The 7,881-nt window shown below is 46.1% G+C and overlaps 1 long non-coding RNA gene across 1 annotated transcript; it reads left to right on the top strand.

Annotated features, from left to right (window-relative positions):
• The first annotated feature begins 5,341 nt into the window (after nt 1–5,341).
• Nucleotides 5,342–6,569, top strand: LOC114003341. The gene is made up of 2 exons (XR_003546193.2): nt 5,342–5,414; nt 6,509–6,569. It is a non-coding gene; the product is annotated as an uncharacterized LOC114003341 (long non-coding RNA).
• The last annotated feature ends 1,312 nt before the right edge of the window (nt 6,570–7,881 follow it).

Raw genomic sequence — 7,881 nt, 5'->3', positions numbered from 1 at the left:
TCCTCTGTGCTTTCCTAAGGATGGCTTCTGCTTTCTTCAAGTGAAGAAGTCAGGACACAGCTCACAGACTTTCTGTCAAGCAACCAGGGCCTCTGTGAGCAGAGAAGGGGACAACAGCTGCTGCTCTGCAGCATTAAAGGATGCCATCCATAATGAGATTATACTGTCCCTTTTACTTAATAAACACCAAATTTAAAAATAAACTAGAGCTCTCCTTTGATCTGTGGAAGCCCAGGATGCTGAGACAGAGGGTGAGGGGAAAGAAGAGAGAAAATGAGGACTTCTGTCAGGCAGTGATCGTGGAGGGGTCGTCAGGACTGGAGGCAATGAATCCCCACAGAATGCATGGAAACCAAGGTAACACAACAGCAAAACCATAAGAGGTGTGGAGATGAAAAGTGCTTTACATAATTATTTTCTTTTAAAAAAGTAAAAACTAATAAAAAAAATCAATCTGAACATCCCAAATACGAGACATTCTCAGAAGACTCTCAGCCAGGCAATTTGCTTGACTCATGCACTTGAGCAAGCAAACATGAAAAGCTTTTCACACATATGCCATGCCCTGGCCTAAACTGGTTTTCCCTCCCACTGAGCCACCTCCTCTCGCCCTCAGTGAGGATCAAATAATACTGGAGAAAAGAGGAGGTAAAGGTAATCACTAACACATGAAAACTAACAACAGGAACACCAGCAAGTGCAGAAAGCAGACTCCTTGCTCCTGGTCCCGAATGGAAACCTGCCTGCTACAGGCTTTGCTGCTCTGAGTTTGCCTTGAAGCTGTAAATGTTATAATAAGGTCAATGTGTACACCAACAGCTCTCTGACAATAATTCAATGCTCTCAGGGCCTTTAAGCCCCTGTTTGCCTACTCATGAGCTTCTTGGTGGAGTGAGGAGGCATGGGAGGCTGGGCTGCCTGAGGAACAGCCCTTCATCTTCCCTTCAAGCATCTCCCACCTGCAAACAGGGGGAAATGCAAACAGACAATATGAACAGGAAAACAGGTCACTTCAGTGATTTCAAACTTCAAAAATATGGAAGGGATTCAACACAGGAGCAGGGAAGGTGACAGGAGAGAGCATCACACACTTCTGATGAATCTATTTGATCCTGTGACTGATCAGACTTTTTCAGTGAGATTGCTTTCTAAATTATGCCTTTAAATGGAAATAAAGACCTTGATCTTAGTATTAAATTTATGCAGATAGATCCTTGAGGCAATACTTCCACAGAAGACACCAAAGTGTAAAGACATTAGATTAATAATGCAAACACTGTATGTGTATTTAGAGTGACTCTGAGGATTCAGCAGCTGTCAAATCCTCCAAGTAACTCCTGCTCTGTCATTTTGACTTCAGGAGTAATTGGAGATTTCCTTAAAACCCCCAGCCCAGGTGCCCTTACCCTTTCTAAGAGGCTGTCCTGAAGGTGGACACACATGCAGTGGAAGGCCTTGCTGTCCCCCCAGGCTGGGCTCAGTGCTGCCCCAGCTCCCTCACACGGGGCCATAAAGTGTCAGTGCCAAGGTTTGGTGGAATTAGGATCACTGTTAGATTAGTTAACAGCTGTATAATTAGCAACGCTAAGCCTCGATGTTTCCCCTTGAAACCTGTTTTTTACAGATATAAATAGCAGTGTTAATGATCTCCAGCATCACTGCTCACACTCAGAGCCCCTCCTGCCTCCACCAGCTCTGGTGTCACTCACTCAATGTCACATTCTCCTGACTTTCTTGTAACAGACATAGAAGGAGATAAAAAGAACTAAAAAAAAGGCAGAAACCAAAAATAAATCCCAAACTGAAGTGAACCAAGGACTTTTTCCTTACATGCATCAAAACCTTAGCAAATAAGAGCTGCAGCTTGTACTTAAACTGTACCTTCAAGCATTAACTTAATTACATTTCACAAAAGTGGGAGGAGATGGTACCAACATTTCATACACAGGTAAACTGAGACAAAGGAGTGCAATAGGCTGGAGTCACACAGCAGGATGATGAACGGCCCCGAGAATGCAAGCTGAGTGCCCAGGACATCACCATGCTATTTACCAAATGGGATAAAGCACCAGGGCACTCCAGCACCCAGACGTCTTTCATAAATCTGTCATGGCACACTACATGTTAATGAAGGGATATGAAGAGCATTTTTCTTTATTTGGAGGTATTCAGTGCAGGAAAATTTCAAAAAATAGAGTTCACGCTCTTTGGATAAATTTGATTTGCCAAATCTGTGAATGAGGCAGAACCCAGATTTGTCATGTCTGAAATCCGAAGTTCAGACAATGCAATTCTTAAATCATCTTCATCCTGTTAATTTATCACCAGCAATATTACCACCTAATCAAAACCATCCACCACTTTCACCAATGATTAAAATATTTCTTTTTAAACATTTAATCTCTGCAGAGCTTTCTAAAACTCTGCAGTGCAGCAACACAACCTCTGGAAATGTCCACGGCACAGATTACAGACACAGCGACAGGAAATAAATTTCTAATACACAGATATTTTCAGCTGTTCCAAATTTCTCACCATGGCCAGCACCACATGTCTGAGAGAAAGAGCATCTTTGGAGGTAAAATATAATCGAGTGAGAATTTTAGAGGCTGCTTCCAGGAACACTGTTAAGGATTTACTGGGGTTTAGAAATGAAAATGTGACATAATACAATAAAATGAACAGTGCTGCTCACAGTTCCCTCTGGGGTTACAATCAGAGCTGGTGGTCTGTGCTTTTGCACCCTGGGTTTCCAAAAGCACATTTTGGGGTACCTTCCCTTGAACAGCACAGAGTCCCAGGCTGTCTGAGGAGATGGCAGGCCTGCAGCAGAGCAATAAACTTACAGGATAGTCCCCCACAGTATATACACAACCCCTACAATATTCCCTGAACCCACTAACTGCTTTAGTGCAGTGAAGACACAAATCCCAACATGCCAAGGGCTGCAGGGAGCTTCTGAGAGCAGTGCAGGACCCTGCCATCATCCAGCCACGCTACAGCCACAGAATGACAGGATATGCTCAGTCGGAAGGGACCCACAAGGACCATCCAGTCCAACCCTCAGCCCTGCACAGCCCCAGCCCCAAGAGTCACCCCCTGTGCCCCAGAGGATCAGCCAAACCCTCCCTGAGCTCTGGCAGCCTTGGGGCTGTGCCCACTGCCCTGGGGCGCCTGGGCAGTGCCCAACCAGCCTCTGGGGGAAGAACCTTTGCCTGAGATCCAACCTGAGCCTGCCCTGACACAGCTCCAGCCATTCCCTGGCTGCTGTCCCTGGTCCCCCCAGAGCAGAGCTCAGTCCCTGCCCCTCCTCTGCCCCTGCCCAGGAATTGGAACTGCAGTGAGGTCTCCCCTCAGTCTCCTCTGCTCCAGCTGAACACACCAAGTGCCCTCAACGTCCTCTCACGGCTTCAAAACAAGGCCCTTCCCCATCCTCGTGGCCTCCTTTGGACACTCTCTAATGGCTTCATATCATTCTTATACTGGGCTCCACCCTTGCTGTTCCCTTCCCAGCTCTCAAGGTGCCATCCCAGTGCCAAGCAGGGAAATCACAGAGGAAAAGCCATTAGAGAGGCAGCAGGCCATTACACTTACCTGGTCAAGGATAATTACCCCCATTAAAACACTGGTAGAGCTTGTAAATAGAAACAAGTGACTTGTCAAAGGAAAAAATCCCCAGACAAACCCCCTGCTCCCTCTTTCACCTTTTCATCCTGTCACTGGGCAGAGCAGGAACCCACAGCCCCAGGTCTGCTGGGGCACCTCTGACCCTGCGGAGCCACCAGCACGGGGACACTCCTGCAGCCACGCTGGAGAGGGGGCCACTAAACAGAAACATCCCTGAGTTCCTGGAACATGGCTTCCCAAAGAAACATTGGAAGAGAAAGTCTGAGAGGGCCCAAGAGCTGAGAGGAATCAATTCATGCTCACATTCAGAGAAATGTGCTGTCCTCAGCAGCTTTGGTCCTGTGCAGGGCTAGGAGCTGGACTTTGATGATCCTTGGGGTTCCCTTCCAACTCAGGCTATTCTGTGATTCCATGATTTGGGTGCTGCCTCCCTTCACCCAGACCCCCACCAAAGTCACTCCTTTGGTTCTATTTCAAACATCTGAGTTCCTGGGGTAACTAAGGCAAAACCAGACCCTGAACACATTCCCCCTGGAGTTTTTGTCCTGTGAAGTCACAGTGGATCACCCACATGCTCTGACAGGCCGGGGGTTCCACCCCCAAACCCATGACTATGGATTTCACTCTGCTCTCAGTCCCTTTCCATGCTGTGTACCGTGGAAACACAAGGCACTGCTCTGGCTCTGCAAAGCTCACAAATCCCCAGGACAAACCCTACAGAACTTGGCTGCAAATGAATTGGATCCACTGTTCCTGCGAGAGTTCCTGCGTGAGTTTCTGCTCTCTCACACGAAGGAAGGAGGAGTGGAGGGCTCTTTGCCTCATGGCATCACTCCATCCTCTCTCAAAGCTTGAAAGGCTGTTGCTAAACAGCCAGTGATCCAGGGCGGTAAGAGGTTTTGGCAGAAGCCTGCACTGGATGGTGCTGAGCCAGAGAGAGAGGAAGGCACTGCTGCTCTATGAACATAAGGACTCAGAGTCCAGCTGGGACAGCTCTGATCTGTGGTTCCCGGGTAGCTGATAGTTCTAGGACAGAAACCTTTCATCAGGGGAAAAACACACCCCTTTTTTTTTTTTTCAAGGCTCACAGAGGGATGTTTTGTACCGGGAAAACAAGCACAGAAGATGAGAGGAACAGGAAAATGTATCTGCTTGAAATTGTTACCAGGCCAAAAAAACGACTGCATCATCTGAGACAGCTCAGACGCAGCACATACCAGTGAAACACCAGCTCTTGGTGGCTTTAGCAAAGCTGTGCTACAGAAGAGGATGGTCACAAAATATGAGGTGTGTAAAGCAAAAGGCAACAGGGAATCACGGGGCCTCCATCACTCCAAGTGCCCAGAGCAAACCCCCCAGCGCTCCATCAGCTCAGCACCGCGGAGGGGCAGCGAGGGACAGATCCCTGCTGCAGGAGCGACTGGGACACATCCAAACCAGCATTTGTTAGCGCTCACACGGACACAGGGACGAGGATCTGTGCGGAGATGTAATCCGATGCACCAGCATCTGGCTGGCACACAAACAAGGCGTGCTTTCATCCCCACGGGCAGGGCTGGAAGCACTGCTGCCTATTTTTAACATCTTTAATTGCTCGCAAAGCCGAGGAAGGAGCCAGCCCCTGCTCTGCACACAGTCATTGTCCCCAAACAATGAACTACCCGGAGCCAAAGCGCCTCCCAGCTCCAGCAGCACTGCTGATATGCTGCAGAAACCCGGTATCCTTCTGCCTGTGACTCCAGGGAACAGCCAGGAGGAGAGGAGTAAGTACGCTGGGACTTACAGAGGTAAGTACATGTATTATCTTTGTCTAGGGACAATCCTCCTGGAGTTTCTGAATTTCTGCCTGTGAGACAGACTCAGGCCACTGATCTGAGAACTCCCTTCATACCATTTTGTCTCCCAGTTTGTTTTCCTAATGCTGCCATACACGCAGCCAGGGTGGTAGGGAGAGCAAAACACACAAATAGGGTATTTCTTTATAAGAATGAAAAAATTCAGTCATCACTCCAAATGGACCAACATTTGCTGGCATCTGTTACCATAATGACTGGACAGTTTAAGCCATATTCTTTCCAAACTAAGAAATATTTGGTAGAATGAAAAGAGCTCCCAGACCACGTTATGTAGGAGATGCATGCCCTCAAAAGAAATCCATTTCTGCTCAATAAAAGCACTCCACCAAAGCAGGAGGTGGCAGAAGCCTTGCACTAAACCACAGCAGCACAGTCTGACTCACACCTGTTGCTGTGGAGGGACCGGCCACATTATAGTCCTACACCAGGGCCAGTGGAACCGAGCTGGGCACCAGGGCTGGGCAGCAGCTGCTCCAGAGCCAGGCCACGGAAGTGAAATTCTGGGACCACCAGCATGTCCAGTCAAAAAAGTTCAGCTGCATCAGAGCAGCTGTGTTACCCAGCATTTTCCTACACGACCCCCTGCTCCATCCCCTGCCACATGAAATTGCAGATGATTGTTTAAATACACTGGCATGTGTGAAGGGAACCCTGGCTCAGATCATACTGATGGAGGAAATGGCTAAGGCAAAACAACCCAAACCCACACTGCTCACCATCAGAAATGGGGTTACATGTTTGCTTTGGAAGAACTCTGTCAGGTACAAACGGGCTTCATCCCATTGATTTCAAAGCAAGCAATTCTCTCGTTCATGGAAGACTGACCCAGGATACTTGGCAGGAATGCGCTTCCCAACGTGGGCGAGTGTTTGCACAATCAATAAAATGCACACATTCAATTTCTCCCCAAAATGGGGTCAATAACTGAAACAGGTATTAAGTTAGAAGTTGCTCCCCCAACAGCATTGAAAGGATTAGAACACTATTCCTCTTATCCCTGCATTCTTTTCCTTCTCACATCACAGCAAGTGACTGACCTTCAGAGACCAAAGCAGAAATAAATAAAGATGCCAAGACCAAAGATCAGCCAAGATTTTGACTTTGCAAATTCACAATATCAACAGCACTGCCCTTGAGCACAAGTCCAGGAGTTGGGAGAGATGGGTTTATAACCAGCAACTACAGAAACCTTCTCTGAACTTTACACTCTAAGCCCTGTAGTGAGTAGGAATAAAGGACCTTTATTAAAATGAGAAGTTAACACTTAGGACTGTTAATAAATATGAATTAAAGACTCTTAGTAAATTCAAATTCATAATAAAATGCCTGTGACAGCAGGTTCACTCACAACATCCGTTTCTTTTGATCTTGATTTGTATATTCACAGAGAATTGTTGGTTCCTAAAACCAAAACAAGATGGATTTTCCTCTGGTGCCTCCATATTTCCATTGTAACTGTTGTGAAATGCCACTACACATTTTTTTCCAAGAATAAACCCTAATGAATCAAAATGGGGATTTTCTGCACACTGGCACACTAAACATTTCAGTGTTTGCCATTAGTAACACACTACAGTGTCTTAGTCCAGATTTTAAGCCTACAAATTGAACACTTCTAGTTTAATACCAATATGTCCCACACTTAAAGTGCTACATTTTGTGTTTTTAATAAAAGACTGTGATTCATACATACAAATATGTTCTACATTATTTCACCTAAAACATCACTTGGGTGTTGCAAATTACTTGTCTCTTTTCAGAGCACAACTTGCTTCTGTTTCACACTGATTTGAAAGACATGGAAACCATAGGATGTGTTTGAGAGATAAGGCAGAAGAAACTGTAAACCTAGTAGTATTTACCACAAAACCCACATTATCTACTGCTGTAGCCACTGCTTTTATCTTCATAGGTATTATTATTTGCCCATATATAATGGAAAGCTAAATATCCCCATTTTCTCCTAGGCTTGCATCCTGCCTTAGCATATTTAACCTGACAAAGTACAGCAGAGGCTGCTCACAAGTGTGATGAGGAAATAACTAATTATTTTAAAGCAGGCTCTCAGTGGAGAGCCCTGACCCATTCATAAATGCAGTTCTAATTATCCTGTTGGAAATTATGCTTCCCATTTATATCCATTCCTATGTGTGCCAGAGGGGCACATACCATAGCCTCTGCTCTGAAATCACTGGAGCCTGGCATGGACAGCACTGCCTCAGGTGTGCCTTGGAGCATGACATACCTACCTATGTTTTGGAATAATTTTCTAAAGATAACATACATAAAACACATATACAAACATGCAACACTACCTTTGTTGAGACAACCCTTCAATAACTCTGCTAGGGATACACATTAAACACTGCCTCCTCCTCCCCCTCCTCTCAAATGACCA

This window comes from Pipra filicauda, unplaced genomic scaffold (genome assembly GCF_003945595.2).
Source record: "Pipra filicauda isolate LSUMZ 115617 unplaced genomic scaffold, ASM394559v2 scaffold16_size7369187_pilon, whole genome shotgun sequence".
In the NCBI taxonomy this organism is placed as follows: Eukaryota; Metazoa; Chordata; class Aves; order Passeriformes; family Pipridae; genus Pipra; species Pipra filicauda.
The sequence above is the reverse complement of the archived record's forward strand: the minus strand, read 5'-3'. Positions and strand labels throughout refer to the sequence as shown.